The following is a 19842-nucleotide window of genomic DNA, read 5'->3' as shown; positions in this document are numbered from 1 at the left end:
GTTTCTTCGTGGAATTAGTTCTTCAGTTTCCTTGCATTATTTTAGTGTGGGTATATGTGGGCATGCACATCATACATAAATGTTGTGTGCGCACATACACATACACAGAGAGAGAATGAAATTGCTGTAAATTATTTCATCCATCTTGGCAAAGGATTACGCTGTCATTAATATATTGCCTACAAAAGGAGATCAAGCTGCCATAAAATGTGATTTACGTTCTGAACACTCCATCAGCAATGTTCCTCAACTTACTTAGGTGTACTGTGGGACAAAATCCAAACTTCAAGGATGTTCTTATTTTTTTTCCTGGTGAAAATATAAGATGTACCGCTCCTGAAATTAATATGAAATAAATGGTACTTCAAAGAAAACTTTTGAAGGTGTTTCTTAGGACATTTTAAAGCATCTGAATGTTGAGATTTTTCTTGCCTCTGTGGCCTGCCATAGACATTTTTGCTGTCCACAGCAGAACAGAAGTGGTGGTCTTATGGTGCTCCCCCAATGCGGTGGTGATGCACGGGTTGCCAGAGGCCAGGGCCACAGAGACGGTGGGAGGGAAACTGACAGAATATGCAAATAATAATACCTTTATTGTCAATGCACAACCTGTGTACAATGAAATTAACCGAGCCTGCATAATTACATCTGTGTCACCCAGGTGATCACAGCTGCAGAGATAAGAAAAGAAGAGTTGTTCCATTGTCTGGAGAGGTCACCTCCTGGTTTGCATGGAAAAGCTGTTTCCAACGGAGCCCAGTGACGGAAGCACGTAGCTGTATTGAGGCAGCACTAGGCACTGACATTTTGTGCCCTTAACAATTTTGCGCCCGGGGCAACAACCCCGGGGGGGGGGCACACTATGCCACTAACCCAATGTCTGTCAAGTTAATCTTGACCCTTGAGGTGGAATATTTCACAATATCCCTGGCAGTAAAAATGCAACAATAATAAGTTAACTAGTTTGTCATATGCTGGCTTTTTCTATCACTCAAAATCAGCCCAACTCTCTATGCCTAATGGGAGGGTTGGCCCTGGTTGCCTCTGTGGTGAAAGAAGGAAGGAGAGTCCTCTGGGAGCAAACAGGAAAGAGCACCCCATTTTCAAGGCTTCCATTCTAAAGCTATGGCAGTTAGACCCTGGAGATTACGGCACCATTCTACCCTCATAAAAAAACAATGAATAACAAAAACTCTGCCCCATTTTGTTGGGTGATTTGACCATTTGGGGACTCACTCACTCAAACCAAGCATTCTTATAAGTCCCCCCCCCCCACACACATTATCCCTTTTCTACAGTCGCTCATAATTCCACTCATCAATCAAGCTTTGAGGTCAACTTGCAAATATTAAAACAAATAAAACAAAGCCACGACAATTCCCCAACTCCATGTGTTGTTCTAGGTTGTTCCCAGCTTCCAATATTATTGTGGAATAGCCTGAAGAGAGAACATATGTGCAACTCCTTAGCCTTTTTCATGCAAAGAGCGGTAGTCAGTAGAGAGGGATACCATGACTTCTTAACTCAGTGGAAGTCTCTGCACAAAGTGGTAAATGCAAGAATGCTTCTGCATTTCAGATGAGTTTGTTAGCCCATGGAAAGTGGGGACAGAGCTGGGCTGAGTTGTGTGCCATGGGCACAGTGCCAAGTGTGGCCCCATTGTCTCTTTGTCTCACAAATAATAACCTTCATCTGGACCCTGTGACTTACTAACATCAATATAGAGCAGCCTTTCCCAGATGTTGTTGGACTACAACTCCCATCATCCCTGACTACTGGTTCTGCTAGCTAGGGATGGGGGGAGTTGCAGGGGGAAAAAATCTGAGAACCCAAGGTTTAAAAAGTATGGTACAGAGTATGACAAAATTGACTACGCATATGCTTATGTTGTTTGCATTCATATTGGGATTCGTTGCTGGGTGTTTTGAAGTTAGCGCTGGTACTGCATGTTGAAAATACTTTTTGTGTCATATTATTTATATATTTATTTATTTGATTAACTTTCAGCGGCTAGGTTTCATTTTCTGACTGGCTGTTATTACATTTGCAATTTTGTGTTTCCCAGGATGATATTACTCAAAGAAGCGAAAATAAAAGAACCATGCAGAACTTGAGACAAATTTCTCTGGTGAATACTAAGGAAATTGCCCAAAAAATAAATAGGCACAGAGCAAAATCCTTTGCTTCTGCCAACTTTGAAACTGATATCAGCATGGATAACACTTGCAACGATAGTTAAAACTGAGACATTTCCTTACAGAGGAATTATAATGCAGAGAAGCCTATGCTGGCAATGTGAAGCTGGGCTTTACTGTATTTTGTTCTCTGTTCACACAGGCCTAACTTTCATATACAAATGGATTTTTATTTTAGCCACTGGGTGCGGCAACATGAACAAATCTTGCACAGGAATGGTCAGATGTTCTAGGAATAAAGGAATTTCAATATGACCTCTCATTTGAAAGAGAAAGTAGCCAAACCAACTGCTGTTATCACCTGCATTAAAGTTATTATTTTCTTATTCATGGGCTCAGAAAACACAGCAATGGACTCAGTAAAAAGAAAAATCCATAGTCGCACTGCAAAGCCTCTTCTCCTCCAAGAGCAGAGGTGTTGTGGGTGGGACGTGATTCCTGCGTCATGCAGGTGACGTTATGCCCCCTGCCCCACTCACCTGGCTGGTGCACCACGCCCACAGGTAAGCGCCCAACCGGGCGGCTTGGAGGGGGCGTGGTTTGCAGTTTAAGATACTGCTGCGCCAGCCATTCTGCCTCATTTTCCACCTTCTCACCGCTTCTCATTTTATCATTTTATCTTCTCATTTAGCTTCTCATTTTATCAGTCCTAAAATGAGACCTGCTCTACAAACCCAGTATGTGTACCCAAGCCCCACTGTCAAGCATTCACCTCAAATGCACGCCCCAGGCCTGAGGGGAAACCCCAGAAATCCCACCAGGCATAAAGCATTGGCAGATCTCTGAAGGGTGCCCTTAACCCAATAGTGCCTCAGCTTCCCTAATAATTTCTCTCCCACTTCCTTAACCGCCTTGTATTCTGTGCTCCCAACAGGTTGTCTAACTGTGCTGCTCTTGGAGAGCCAATCAAATTAATCCTAGCAATGCAGAATAGGGGAGAAGAAGAAGAAGAAGAAGAAGAAGAAGAAGAAGAAGAAGAAGAAGAAGAAGAAGAAGAAGAAGAAGAAGAACCATAAGGCCAATCAAGGAATCCCCACCCCTGCAAGAAAACTTCCATTCAGCCCCATTCAACTGGGGAAGACCACACTGCATATAGGGAGAAATGCTGGGTAATGAAATTTGGCAAGGAGGAATATTTCGGAGGAGGAGCCAGTTTATCAATCCAAGCTCCATCACCACCACCAACCGGCCCTCAGGTCTCCACCTGTCCATGTCCCTCAACCCCTCCTTTTGGGAGCTGCTAATGCGCCAAGCGTGATCTTCTGAAGGAAGGGGTGAGAGCAAATATCCCCCCATTTTATTGGTGAGAAGAATGTTCTCTAGCACTGTCGCCTAGGCTAAATGTCTATGGTATTTTCTTAACATCTATTAATTGTTACAGTCTGAAACAAATAAGCTGAATAAAAAAAGGTTTTTCCTACCAACTTGTTTCTATTCAGCAGAGCACACTTGGTTTGCTTCTGATTCCTGCCATATATACACCATACCTGTACTGTTAACCAGCTGCACAGGGGGAACTGCATATTGCAATGAGTTACAAAGTGTATGCAGCAAATGGAGGATTGTTTAGATGCTTTAAAGTAGCAGTGATTGCCTTGCAGCTATGAGATGACTTGTCTTACTTATACATTTTATGACCTTTCAAGATTGCTTCTAGAGTTGGATAATTAGATTAGCACAGCCATGCAAAAAGAGAATTCAAAATCATCAAACCATCCCCCAAATTCTAAGCTTTAAAATGGCATTTCTGTATTGTTGTTATTTTAATATAAAGTACTGTCTTATACTCTTCCTTTGGGGAAAGTTTAACAGAGTTAGATTTAAGGAAAGCAAGAGCAAAAGAAAGAAAAACAGGGAGCTGAAAGCTCTGATACAGTATGTTGATTGTATTCAGGCTTCTATAATCTCTAGGCAGCAGCTGTTATGAGGGCAGTGCATATGAAATAATAAAGGTTGGGGAAATGGGAAATCAGCAAATATATGTCATTCTAAAACCAAACAAACTTCAATAGCAGGTAGAGGAATATACAACAACAAAAGACTACAAGTGACACTAAAGTCCTGATAAGGGGAAATGAAAGTACAAAACACATGAACTCCTAAAAGTAACAATGTTTTAGAGGAACATGAAAAACTGGTCACATCCAGGGCTTTTTTTTTTCCAGCCGGAACTCACCAGAATTCACCAGTTCTGGCACCTCTCAGGTGGGCACCATTGCCATTGTATGAGAACAAGGGAGGCGTTCATGGTGAGTTCCAGCACCTTGTTTTCTAGAAAAATAGTACTGGTCACATCCAAAAAAGAACTGAAGCCATTTTAACAATGATCACCATACTTAAATTTGCTAGAGAGCACATCACTTCAACATCCCTCTCTGCTACTTCAAAAAATCTCATACTAAAATGAAGCCACAGATTACTTGCAAAATTAACAGCTTGAAGCCCTCTGTGACTGCCATTCAGAACTTAATTTTCAGCTCTGGGTAAGGAAAGGGATTATTCCAGCACTTCTCTTTTTAAAACCCTTCAATTAGCTCTCATGAATGGGTTGCCTCTGCTCAGTGGTCAAGTGCATGCTTTATATGTATAAGGTCCCAGCTTCAATGAGGCCTATTGAGTTCAAAGTGATTTACTTCTATGGAAATCACACTTTTCTTTTTTCACATTCGTCATACCAAATCTTTTTTAAAAAAATAAAATAAAATGGAAGAGCTTGTCCTCCCTAAAAGAGGGCACGTGTTGCGGTGAGACCTGGAGACTGACCTTCTGGTTGTGGGAGGGTATATTGGTATATACCTGACTGGTAGGTCCCTCATTGCTGGGTTTAATCTGGCCAATGGGGTGCTGACTAAACAAATCAAGAGGCGTATAAACACCCATGCACATGACCAGCTTTTTTTTTTTTGCTCGTGCATTGGAACACCCACCCACCTCTCCCTATATTTAAGGAAATTTTTGCAACTGACCTTGCTATGCTGTCGTGTGTTGTTTGTCATTGGGACAGGGGCATGGCAGGAATTTTCCCCACTTGGCTGATTGGCTGTTGCCACTTGGGTTTCGCCTGCTGTGTAGCAGATCGTCACAACTTGTAAGATTGCGGATAGGCACTGGTTCAGGTGATAGGGATGGGAGAACGCTCTCGCCATCCCTATGTGAAGGGTATTCCGTTAAAGGAATCCAGGGACTCAACTTGGTTTGGTCAACCCCCAGGAGGGGGTTGTGCCCACGTCTGAGTCCAGGGGAGCGTCTGGGGAATGGACATAGTCTGTTCCCAGGCTTTCTACTTAACTCAGGTGTTCACCCTTGGCTGACCTATGATAGAGCTCTGGGTCAGCGCTACCTGCAAGGGTGCAGGGTGCTAGTCGAACCAGAGCTTATGCAACCACTCACTTTCTGTAATCAATAAAGTTGTGGCCTAATTTCTGCCAAAAACCAAAACTGAAATTTGAGTCAAATGTGTTTTTATTTAGTGGGGGAGGTCTGTGGGTCTGAACATGCAGCTGAATTTAGGATGAAGCAGACGAACCCATTAAGCAAAATACACATTCCAGAAGTGTAAACATTACTGTTGATTTGATAATGAGTACAGATAGATAAATACTGGAAAACAAACATGAATGGTAATATCCTCCCCTAAAATTAAAAACATAAAAAGAATAAATGTTTCCGATGTTCCTTTTTTAAAAAAGTCATTTTCGTGTATCTGAACCAGGCATTGCCAATGTTTTGGACCATGACATCTATCTGGCCCAGCCATGATGGGTACCAGTAATGGTCAAGGACAAGGAGATCTGTAGTCCACAACATCTGAACATGGTCTAGCCCAATCTGTACCTTCATCATGATCATTTTCAGAGTGCAATCTCATCCACGTTACTTAGGTTAAGGTAAAGGGACCCCTGACCATTAGGACCGGTCGTGGCCGACTCTGGGGTTGTAGCACTCATCTCACTTTACTGGCCGAGGGAGCTTCCCGGTCATGTGGCCAGCATGACTAAGCCGCTTCTGGCAAACCAGAGCAGCACACGGAAACGCCGTTTGCCTTCACGCCGGAGCGGTACCTATTTATCTACAGTGGTACCTTAGGTTAAGTACTTAATTCATTCCGGAAGTCCATACTTAACCTGAAACTGTTCCTAACCTGAAGCACCACTTTAACTAATGGGGCCCCCTGCTGCTGCCGCGCCGCCAGAGCACAATTTCTGTTTTCATCCTGAAGCAAAGTTCTTAACCTGAAGCACTATTTCTGGGTTAGCGGAGTCTGTAACCTGAAGCGTATGTAACCTGAAGCATATGTAACCCGAGGTACCACTGTACTTGCACTTTGATGTGCTTTCGAACTGCTAGGTTGGCAGGAGCAGGGACCGAGCAACGGGAGCTCACCCCATCGTGGGGATTCGAACCGCCGACCTTCTGTTCGGCAAGTCCCAGGCTCTGTGGTTGAACCCACAACGCCACCTGCGTCCCTACTAATTTGAATGTGTACTAATTTGAATCCCGTGGCACTCCAGCAAAAATATGCATTGGATCAGGCTTAATTACATTCAAACTCCAATGTACAGGAAGCAAAATGCATCAATGTTTTGCAACCTTTTCTTTTCTCTTTCTCTTTTAAACATAGATATTGAGTAGTGAAGCTGCGGGACAGGCAGAAATTGCCAAATAAATAAATAAATTGATCTCCCATCATGCCCCAGCTATGGTAGCATTGCAATGGGAAAACCGCCAGGGAAATTAAATGAAAATTAAATAAATGAAAATTGGCAACCCTAAACGAACCTCCTCTGTAAAAAATAAATAAACATAAACATACTACTTTATGAGAAGCCTCCAGTGGGTTGGTTCACATATGTGATAGCTCTACAATCATCCTGATGGATTTGCATATTTGCAAACATGCACACAAAGTAATGGTGAATGAAACAGTCTTCTAAATGCATGGGGAAAGATAAGGAACACACTTGGATTTTCATTTTTCTTCTTCTTTCTGAGGGCCTTTTCTTTTTTGAGCTTTATCACTTACTAGCTTAGAGCACACAATGCAATCAACAATTTCACTTGAGTATTCACACATACACAATCAAATTTCCACTTTCTTTCCTGTAAGGGAGTAGTCACAGACTGTAGCATATGGTGCAAAAATGTGATTTGTGATTATCGCACAAATACCTCAACTCAGTCTATGACCAAGCTCAGTAATGAAGGTTCTGCCAGCCAGAAGGAGCCTGATGTTGCTAAAGTCACCTTGTAAATGCTCCCTCTCTCCACAGGCAGTTGGTTACAGTTTTAGAAGTTCTGAATGGAAACAGCTAATACTATAGATTTAAACAGTTAAATCTATAGTATTTAGGAAATAAATGTGTATTGCTTTTGCCTTCTTTTACATTCAAAGTTAACTAATCATGCAAGGAAGTGCCATGGGGCACTAGATCTGGCCCTCACCCCCACCCCCAAATCACCATTTTGATCATCCATCAGAAAAACCTTGCAAACACTTGTTTGAGCAACATTCATCTGTCAAGTTATTCTGTTTCCCAGAGTTCCCCTGTTAATTTTCGCTTAATATTTGAGTTTTCTCAAAGCCACTTCCAGAAATGTTTAGTGGCGTTAGTTTCGTGTTCATCTCCAGATTATTTGCTTCCAGAAACAAATCCATTGGCAAATTACACAGAAATGAGCACCAATTTTGTGCTTGTTTCCAGAAGTGGGTTTTATGCTGTTTGAATGCTGAAGCATAATGCAGAAATTATCAGTTAGGGAAACATCAGGAAATGTGAAGGCAGCCTTGCAAAGTCCTCTGTTTTTCATCACTGGATCAATGTTTCAGCTTTAGACAACTTATTTGATAGTCCAACTCCAAGCAAGTTTAATCAAAAGCAAGTTCCACAGAGCTCAGTCTCATATTCCCGAGTAAGGCTGCATTCAGACGGCACTTGGCTTCCCCCCTCAAATTTCCTATTTGACAATTTCTACCTTTTATGTGATCTTTCACACAACATAAAAGCCACTTCTGGCAATGCACTGCAATTGCCCGGAAGTTTAGTACTTTTTTTTAGTTTCTGCTTTCTTTTGGGAAATAAATCCACTTGCAAACCTGCTAACTCGGAGAATTGCAAGAGTTTCGCGTTGTAATTTCAGGAGATTAAATCTGGGGCGGTATCACAGCATAATGCAGTTCTTTCCCACTATTACTATTTGAAATTTAGTGTGACATGGAGGTATATCAACCCCAAAAGCCACAGCTCCATAATACAGTAAGTAATGAAGTTTAAAAGGAACATTCTAGATTGGGACAGAAGTGCTGGCATTATAACCAGCAATAAACCTCACCTCTGAATGCAGCCAAACTGTGCTTATGATTGTTGCTTAAGTGAAATTGATGAGTGATTGAGGCAGCAATACTATACTGTACACACTTCCCTGAGAGTGAATCCCAAAGAACTCAATGAAGTTTTCTTCTGCGTAGACACATAAGTATGTATTAGATTGCACTGTAACAATTTGTTCCCTTCTAGTTGCAAAAAAAATTAATAATAATAAAAATTGACCAGAAGACTTTTAGATTGAATTTAAATAACAGCAGTCCTTTTAAGGATGCTGCCACTGTTTATTACTATCTTCAGGTTCAGTTCTTCAGGTAGTCTCAAAACCATTTGACACAATCTTTTTCACAACTTCCTGAACAACAAACCTGAGGTAAACATTGCCTTTTGTTGTTATATCTTCCCAGTGCAATATGTTATTGTGCTAGTGCTCTGATTATTTTCTCATGACAGTTTTCATCTGACTGTCTTTTCATGTAACAATTTCCAAACAAGACCTGGCGGCAATAATACAGTCATGGGTATATTCCTGTATTTGACATAGCAACGCACAAACCTAAAATGTGGCAGTCTTCAGTTTGCGTAGCATCATGGGGAGTTTGAGCCACAACTGAGGCACAGGAATTTATAACACACCCTTCTCTCTCATTTTTTTAGGAGAGAGACCTGATTTCACAATCTGAATTCAGCCATTAAGGTCAACGGATGACCTTGAACCAGTCTTCTCTCTTAGCTAAATCTCTAGCTTGTTGTGAGGACAAAATGCAAGAGGAGAGGAAAAGGTACTTATTGTCATCGGAAGGAAGAAAAGAGTGGCTGGGGAAACCCAGATGGGAGGGGAATAAATAATTTCTTCTTCTTCTTCTTCTTCTTCTTCTTCTTCTTCTTCTTCTTCCTCCTCCTCCTCCTCCTCCTCCTCCTCCTCCTCCTCCTCTCCTCCTTCTCCTTCTCCTTCTCACTCATATCACTGGTATGCTGTGCCAAATATTCAGATCATGGTAGTCTGGTAGCATGATCAGTATATAGTTCAACACAACACAAGAATCAGCAGAGTGACTCATGTGTTCTTAGATATTCAGAAGTTGCGCTGTTTGGTGGTTCCCTTGCTTGTGTAGGTATGAATGAGGGCAATTAGATCTTGGTTCTTTTTTGTGATTGTATTCATTCTTTTTCCTCCAATTCTCCCTTCCCCTTGGGAATTGTTCACACAATCATGTGTTGGTTTGTTGATCATATGAATCGCAGCTTTGTGGAGGCAGCTCCATTACCAAGCAATTCAGGATGATGGAGCAAACACTATCACGGAAATACCACTGAAAATGGCCTCCCATGGCAACCTGGTGATCACTACCTCAGTGTCCATAAGTTCTCACCATGTGGCTCATGCCCACATGTTGCGGAATAACCAAGGTGTGGTCATGAGACACATAGTGCAGCCCTTTGTCACGTATCTAGGGACTAAGGCCCATTAAATTCAGCAGAGCCTGTCATTATCTCATTGCGATGAGAACTGCTGTGTGTACGCAAGAAGCTCAAATACAGTCTTGCCACACGAAACATTCTCTGCATCGCAATTAAAGCAGCTGCAATGCAATGTCTCGTTTGAGCGGGTTGGGCTTTAGTGTGAACATGCACAAAAGTGAAAGGTATATACTGTATATGTAGCTGTTCTTTCTGTTATTCTCTACAGTAACAGTTTATACTGCTAATTTGTTGTGTGCCATAATGCACACCATTTCTTTGTCATATTATATGAGCCTCTCTCCTAATAACAACTGCTTACGCAACCATTTTCAATTACCTATTTTTAAAAAGCCATTTTCACAGAAAGATTCTGTTTCCATAATGTTCAATCACCCACATCTTGGTCTCTCTCTGTTTCTCTGCAACCCCTGGAAATGAATGCAAGGCGAATCTATGAGATTCAAGAAGAGATAAAGTCACTCAGGCTCAGTGTGATATTCAGAATCTTTGAAACATATTCTAAAAATAAATTCGCCAGAAATAGGTTATTTTTAAAAATGAACTGTTCTATTTCTGTCTCTAATTAAATGAATGCAATTTCACAGTAGTACTATCAATAAATTAATTCAGCACTATTCATCCATGAGAAATGCTATATAAGCTAGGGAACACAGAACGCAGGAAGTTTTCTTACTCTGTGTCAGACCATTGGTCCATCTATTGTCAACGCTGACTGTTAGCCACTCTCCATGTTTTCCCTGCTCTACCTGAACATGTTGAAGATTGAACCCAGGACCTTCTGCATGCAAAATCAGATGCTTCTCTCACAGAGCTACAGTCTGCTCATTACTGAAGATTCTGCTTCCAAAGCCTAAGTGCTGCTCCTCACATTATGCAGTGATAAAAATGTCAAATGTACACTTGATGTGAAGCCACAGTATTCACCTGCATGTTGCATACTCATTGGGTTGGCTCAAGGCTGTATTACCTAAAACAATGTCCTAGTCCAATCAGTGCGAACAGTTCATCATGGCTACCCATTGATTCCACTGGGAACTAAGCTCTGAAGAAGTGTGCATGCACACGAAAGCTCATACCAAGAACTAACTTAGTTGGTCTTTAAGGTGCTACTGGAAGGAATTTTTTTTGTTTTGACTATGGCAGACCAACACGGCTACCTATCTGTAACATAAGCTCAACAAAATTAGTCTGGAGACAACCCATTATGTTTATAGCATATATTAATGCCCTGATTCAGCAAAGAAGCAGGCCAGGTATGCCCACACACAGCTAATGAGGACAGAAATAATAATAATAATAATATTTTATACCCCGCCCATCTGGCTGGCTTGATTTGAATCAATTTTATAATGAATGGTTTTAGAGTGCTGTTTGTACTGTACTTTTGTTCTGTTTTATTTTTGTTAGCCGCCCTGAGCCCGGCTTTGGCTGGGGAGGGCGGGATATAAACAAAATTTATTATTATTATTATTATTATTATTATTATTATTATTATTATTATTATCCCTCTGACTATTGATACTGCTTGTCAGTCATTGCTATGCTGCAGCGGTAGACAATGATAGTACTGATGGTAGGAAGCAACAGCATCACTACAATCTGACAACCACATACCCTAGATATTTAAAATGTGTTTTGATATTATGATTTGTTATCTTGTCTCCAGAACTGGCTCATCTGATGCCACAGAGCCACTTCACTAGGTTCCTGGCAGGGAGGTCACTATTGTTTACTGAAATGGGGAGGTGGGGAGAAAATCAGCACCAGCAGGGAATACTCATGAACCACTTCTGCTTATCTTACCACCCAACTCTGGATCAGGCTATTGTGTTGAGGGTTGGGGGACAAGCCATCTCATAAATAGAAGCATGAAATAGTAAATTTAATTGAAGCTGTCAACATATGAAGCCCTTATGTAAGATAGAATGCTTCTGTGAACCTCTTTCTTTGTCCTAATCATTGGTCCTTGGTCAGACCACACCTGGAATACTGTGTTCAGTTTTGGATGCCACAATTTAAGAAGGATGTTGACAAGCTGGAATGTGTGCATAGGATGTTGGCTGAGATGATCAAAAGTCTGGAATCCAAGCCTTATGATGAACCATTGAGGGAGTTGGGTATGGAAAGGAGGAGACCGAGTGGAGATATTATAGTCGTCTTCAAATATCTAGAGGGGACAGAACAAACTTGTTTTCTCCTGTTCTGGAGGGTAAGATTCAAACCAATGGATTCAAGTTACAAGAAACACCAGGAAAATTTCTGACAATAAGATCTGTTTGGCAGTGGGACAGACTCCCTCGGGAGGTTGTGGACTCTCCTTCATTGGTGATTTTTAAGCAGAAGTTGGATGTCCATCTGTCATGGATGCTTTAGTTGAGAATTTCTGCATCATAGGGAGTTGGACTAGATCAGGGGTGGCCAAACTTGGCCCTCCAGCTGTTTTGGGACTACAGTTCTCATCATCCCTGACCACTGGTCCTGTTAGATAGGGATGATGGGAGTTGTAGTCCCTAAACAGCTGGAGGGCCAAGTTTGGCCATGCCTGAACTAGATGATCCTCCGAGTCCCTTCTAACTCTACACTTCTATGATTCAATGATTTGGCCTTATTAAGAATTTCTATGAAATTCTGAAATGTGCATTCATAATGGATATTCCAGCTAAAGTGAACAAATCAATAATGATGGTGATGACGCTTTTCAAGTATTCAAGTTGCATTCAGTAGTGGATCAGACGAATATGAAGCATTAGTATTTTAAATTAGACCGTCTTGCATATTTAAACACAACACATTCTCTTCCTTTCTCAACACCTTTCCTCTTTCAGCCTTCCATGTTGTGTTTAATCAGCTCATCATTATTCAAAGGCTTTCCCCATCTAAGTGTTTAGAAGTCCTGACTGAGTATGTTTCATTAGAATTAGAATTACTCTTCCATTGCTTGAATTCAATTTTCTGTCCTCTAGTTAAAGGACTTTTTAATAAAGAGACTCACTCTATTGCCATAAGCCCTTCACACTTGCTGTGTTGCAACACTGGGGCCTGTAACTACACTTGGAAAATTAAGAGACTTAAATTCAAAATCCTATCTTTGTTATCTAATCCTGGTCTTCTTCATATAGTTGCTAGTATTTGTACATCCACAAATCTCCCCTTTAATTAAAGCCCTTTCCAGACATTCTTGGATTTAATGAATCCACAGAGGGAGGCTGATATAGTCATGTCTGCTGCCCTTGGCCCCATTACTATATTCTTAATAGTTGTGATCTGTCCTAGGACCTTGAGGTGAAGAGTGGATAATAAACAACAACTTCCACATATTCCAGCATGTACTCAGAAATGCACATAGGCTTTTGTACCCACAATAAACATAGAAAAACATAGAAAGCGGATGCATCTGATTATTCATACAGGAAGGAGCCTACATATATAGATCCACTCTGTACACTTGACTGTACTGAGGTTTGTGTTTGCTTAAGTAAGGGCTTAGTTGAATAATAAGCTTCTGAGTAAAGATGGCCAAATTCAGTTTCTTAGGTTTCCTACCTATATATTTTTAACAAGAATGTCTTGTGACACTTTGTCAACATTTCTGTGCACATTCCTTCTGAAATACCTAATCTGCAAGCTATTTCCCACAACATAATGCATTTTTCACCAATATATTCATTTTATGCACTTATCCCTAACATACACAAAACTGCACCACAAAATTCAGAGAACGAAACTGAATTTCTGCCCCATCTCAAGACATTAGACTTCTTAGACACTAGCTGAGAGGTGTAGCTTAGGCCAGTCTATATCAGAATTCATGAAGCAGGAATGCTTAAGGAATTTGATTTTCACAACTTCCCCTGAAATGGCCTGAGCCACTTCTAAACAATTAATTTACAGAATTATCTCTCTACAACATTTCACATTTCTCTAAATGCTGCAACTAAGTATTTTGAGAGAAAATATACTACGTTGAGAGAAAATACAGTTCAAGTTACATATTTGAATGCCTATTTGGAGGTGTTTGCGTTTTAAAGCAGATTAATGAGAAAACAGAACTGTGGGTAAAAGCAAGGACAAATGCCATAGTTCAGGGCAGGCTGAGGTTAAGTCAAAAGGCATATTTGGGGCAGACAGAGAAAGATCAGAAGACCCAGACATAGTTAACATTGTCCAACATGGGCAGAGGCTGATTCCAGAAGACCGCAGCTACTGCATTTCCTCAGATTGATATGTTGGTATAGAAACGGCTCTCCGATGGTTGCTCAAATCACATGGTTCATGTGGACTGATAAACTGCAGTAAGCCTCTTTGACCATTTATGGTGCTGCAACATCATAAAAATCAGGAAAATAGCTTTTCCAGACCAAGGGCTGCCTTGGTAGCCAGAAATCAAACCAAATAAACAATTACCCATTATTAAGTAATAACCAGTGTTGTTGTTGTTGTTTAGTCGATAAGTCGTGTCCGACTCTTCATGACCCCATGGACCAGAGCACACCAGTGTTAAAGCCAGTTAAATTTTATTATGATATTAGCCACCTCATAAAGATTTGGATCTGCCTTCTTGCTACACAAAACCAAAGTAACAGACAAGAATTTAATTAGCTCAGCACTTTGGCCATAAGCAAAAAAGCACTGATATCATATTTACACATGTTATCTCATGAATATATATATATAAATATATTACATATCCATATATATATATATATATATATATATATATATATATATATCACATTCCCTTCTGGATCTTATTAAATATATTTTAATTTGACAGTTTTGCACCCAGAGTGAGGTAAATAAATTTGAGAAAAATATATACCTTTATTCCTTTTCCAAGCAATTAATCATCAGGCCCTACTGAAGAAATTTGCCCCACCTTCACAACTGAATAATCTGTTCTTGCCTCTCAGCTCTGGCTCTGACATAATGGTGTCCAATTTGATAAGGAAGCAAAATAATAGAATATCAATAATGATATTTATATAAATATGTTGCATGTATCAGCACTAGTGCTGAATGGGATTTATAATTCCAACGATATTGAGTGCCATGCAGATAGTAGCATGCAATGTATTAATGCATTTAAAGCCATTGGATTAGATGAACCTGTTAGTGTCTTGCTGAAGTGGTTTGTGCCACTGCGCCTGGAACTGCCTCTCTCCCAAGTAATGAAATTTGCTATAATTTCTTCCCACATCCTAATGGATCCATCCTTCTAATGGATAACGGAAGACATTTTGACTCTGATCCAGTTCGAGCTGCACATGATTAAGGATGCAAAACAACTAGGATGGGCTTGCACAACCTTATGATTGTTAAAAGATACATCTGACTGGTGAAGTAGGGATTGAATAAGCATATCAATGTAAATGAAGGTGCACAATTCAAAGTGTTGGTGCTGACCTTTAAAGCCCAAAACGGCCTCGGTCCAGTATACCTGAAGGAGCATCTCCACCCCAATCGTTCTACCCGGACACTGAGGTCCAGCTCCGAGGGCCTTCTGACGGTTCCCTCCCTGTGAGCATACAGGGAACCAGGTAGAGAGCCTTCTCAGGAGTGGCACCTGCCCTGTGGAATGCCGTCCCACCAGATGTCAAAGAGAAAAACAACTACCAGACTTTTAGAAGACATCTTAAGGCAGGCCTGGTGGAACAGCTCTGTCTTGCAGGCCCTGCGGAAAGATGTCAAGTCCCGCAGGGCCCTAGTCTCTAGTGACAGAGCGTTCCACCAGATCGGAGCCACAGCCGAAAAAGCCCTGGCTCTAGTTGAGGCCAGCCTAACTTCTCTGTGGCCTGGGACCTTCAAGATGTCTTTATTTGAAGACCGTAAGTTTCTCTGTGGGGCATACCAGGAGAGGCGGTCCCGTAGGTACGAGGGTCCTAGGCCGTATAGGGCTTTAAAGGTTAAAACGACAGCCAAGACGACAGATGAGACTCTCCACTTGACTATATGGAGAGGTCCTCCCTATTTTCCTTCATTGGGACCTCAAACATCAGTGGCACCAGCAGCAGACTGGCTGATAAGTTTTCCTGTGTGTTTGCAGTCTCCCCATGAATGTGAGTCCCTGCTGTGTTCAGGCTTAATCTGATATGGTTTCCCAGCATTAAGTATTCATAAAACTGGAACGCGGCTAATTTCTTCTCTACAACGATTTATGAAGGGCTGTATTAATTCCCATTGGCCATTCATATGCTTTACCATGTTTCACACATAAGATAAATGTGATCAAGTTGGGCATCTAATGTATCATGAATTTATTATCACCAAATAACAGTATACTTTGTACCCAGTTCCAGCATGGCTAAACTCCACACAATTTGTAGCAGGCTTCTGAATAATGAAGAAACAGGAACTCAAACAATGTGAGAACAGATAAAAGGGCTGTATCTGCAATGGATATTATTAAAACATTATTCAACCAGACCCACTTATAACTTCAGATACCTTTTTTAAAGCGGGGGGTGGAAGGAAAATCAGATACAGGCACAGCAGAAAATAGGAACAGACAAGGAGATATATATGTATAAAATATGAATGAGACAGAATGCAATGATGTTTTAAGAAATTTCCCGCACATGAAACCCTAGCAGTAATGGAGGAAAAATGTACTACATTTTCTTTCTTCATTCCCCCCAACCCAACACATGAATATTACACATTTTCCATTGCTCAGAGTGTCAGGAACAGTGGGGATAAGGCATGTACTCTCGCAGTTTCACATAAGATGGAAGAGATGTACAAAAGAAGCTCTGTGAAAGAGGGAAAATACATTGTGCAGCAGACTTTCTCTCAGAGAGCTCCTTCATCAAGTATACCCTAAGAAGTCTGCTGTTGCTTCATCTGTTCCACAGATGATTCAGAGCTGGAAAGCCTGTGCAGAATTTCATGCTATTCTATTACAATCTTAAATAACAATGCCATCTAGTGGATATTCTGGCTCCAAAGCTTTGTGGCTCTCTCAGCGCAAGAGGCATTTTAGGAAAATGTGCCTGTGGAGAGAACATATCCCTCCTTCCTTCCCTTCCTTTAAGAAAAAACCTACTAGAGTTTTAATATTAGCCTGTGGGGTAAATATCAACCTTGGGATTTGTTTTTTATACCAGAGCTCTGGCAAATGTGAGTTAATGGTAAATATTAATAAATATAATGATAAATATTAATAAATATAATGGTAAATGGTAAATATAATGGTGAACGTGTGCAGATGTCTTTACCTTAACCATATGTAACTTCAGGATACGTGGGTTTCGCAAGTGGTCTGTCATTCAGACACAGGCTAATACAGTGGTACCTTGGGTTACAGACGCTTCAGGTTACAGTCTCCACTAACCCAGAAATAATGCTTCAGGTTAAGAACTTTGCTTCAGGATGAGAACAGAAATTGGGCTCCAGCGGCGCAGCAGCAGCAGGAGGCTCCATTAGCTAAAGTGGTGGTTCAGGTTAAGAACAGTTTCAGGTTAAGTACAGGCCTCCGGAATGAATTAAGTACTTAACCAGAGGTACCACTGTATGTATATGTGTGTGTGTGTGTGTGTGTGTGTGTATAATATTTGCATGTGAAAGTGTGAACACTGCGTGGATATGCGTGCCACAGCCCACCTACGAGACTGAATAATCTACTGCAATCTCAAGAGAACAATCTTAAATGCATGTCCGTACCAAGGTCAAACCACTCAAGCACACAGTTCTTTCTGAGACAATTGCCCTGGAGCCAATTCATCTCTAGTCCAGAGACATTGTTGGGGTTGTTCGCTGGATAACTGTATTTATTGGTGTGATGTATAGACACCAACCTAATGTTCCACCACTCCTCACTCAATTATCCATCAATGAAGCTATTGCCACAAAGGTATTTACTCAGGGGCACAGGGGGTAAACCTTCCTTGATAATCCCAGTGTCTGAATTGAGAGTAAGATCTCACACACAAACAAAACAACAACACTACATCACATCACAGATCAGAGTCCATATTGGACAGACGTTTAAGGGAGCCACTGACAATTGAGTCCCCTCCTACCTGCATAGCTCCTCCTTGGTTTCCGATTAATAGTCATTGCAGAGCATGGTGCAAAATTGAAAGGTTTGGAATTTCTCTTGAATGCTCCTGATCATGAAGATCTCATCATAAGATAAATCGTACTGAGATGAGATTTAATCGTGTGTGTGTGTGTGTGTTCTAAATAGACAATTGATAAAAGAATGAATTCTAATGGGCTACAAAACATTAAACACATGCAAGAGGATGATACATAGAGAGCTGACGAGATGTGGTTGCTTTAACCATAGGTCATAGCAATAGAATAGGATGCAGATTTATCAAACAAATGTTTTCCTGGCTCAAAGTCGACATGTGATAATCAGATGCTAAATCCTATAAACAAGACAAGATACAGAGGAAAGAAATTGTATTAACCTTATAAACTCAAACCTAATTTTCAACACAGCCAACGAAAAGAAGCCAATAGGTGCGTAAATTTCATTATCCGCCACTAAGCATATATTCATATATTTTAAAAGAAGAAATATTCTCTATATAGGAGCTAACAAATCATTTCTAGGCCTACTCTTTAAAAAGCATAAAATGCCAAACAATGGGGATGTTCTTTGGCAATACCTGACCTTCAATTACAAAAATGATGCCTGGACCTTCAGATACTTTTCTTTCTTTCTTTCTGACCCAGTTAACCAGTGGCTGCATCAAGCCCTTGTGGGAGTGTCTAAACTGTGGGAGGGAGGGCTGAGGAAGATTTCTTTCACCTGAAGAAGAATCAAAGAGGGTGAGCGAGGCAGTGGCAGGACTCTTTAAAGGTTCCTACCACCACAATCCCCTTACAAGATCCCACTGGGCCATGCAAGATGCAATGCACCCTGAGATCTCATGAGAGCAGAGGCTCCTCTCCAAACTTAGCTCATCATGGCCACCTCTTCCGTAATTGGCCTCAATTAAGTAATGGTCATCTAGTCCCAATTAAGTAGAGGTCTTCTTTCACAGTCTGTTTCTATATGGAGTTTTGTTTTTTAAATGTTTTATTGCTTTGTGTTTGCCATACTGGGCTCCTTGGTGAGGAAAGGTGGGATATTGAATGAATGAATGAATGAATGAATGAATGAATGAGACACCTGCAGAATATGATTTGTTCTTAACATCTTAAGCAATTAGAGCCTGTTAGGATCTGGTATCACTTGGGAGACAATTGTGAGTCATGGTCACTTTCTTTCAGTCGTTTTCTCTACATCGGAGGTGAGGAACCTCTTCCCCAGGACTAATAAGGTCAGTCAGTGCAGCTCCTCATATACAGTAATAAGGGAACAGCAAATATCATGGGTTGTCTCCACCAGTGATTTTTCCTTGTAGTGTAATGTATAGAAAGTGGAGTTTCCACCACGCCACCTTAACTACTACAGCTGTTCATGCCACATCCTACACCATTTCAGAGGGTCTCTCAACTCTCAGGAAAAGTTTTCAGGAGACACCAGAAACTGCAATGGGTAGAGAAAAACAGGAAAAAACATGTTTTGTGAGTGCGAGCATAGCAGCACTCTCTGTGTGCATTATTTAAAAAATGATTGATATGTATTCCACCACCCCCAGATATACATATATATTTATCCCATCTATAATATACTTGGGTGAATAATAATCTTTAATTATTATTGTGATATTATTTTATATGGTGCAACTCTCCAAAGGTGAAAAAGGTGTTGAATCCTATCAGCTGCCACATTAAATAAATTGAAGGCTAGCACTCCACCCTGTACTGGCTCATTGTCAGCTTTGCCATTCATTCTGGGCAAGGTTGCTTTATTAACAAAGTCAATTCCAAATGTTTGTACACTT

The sequence above is a fragment of the Podarcis melisellensis genome (assembly GCF_964234715.1).
Source record: "Podarcis melisellensis genome assembly, chromosome: 4".
Lineage (NCBI taxonomy): Eukaryota > Metazoa > Chordata > Lepidosauria > Squamata > Lacertidae > Podarcis > Podarcis melisellensis.
This window is presented reverse-complemented; position numbering follows the sequence as displayed.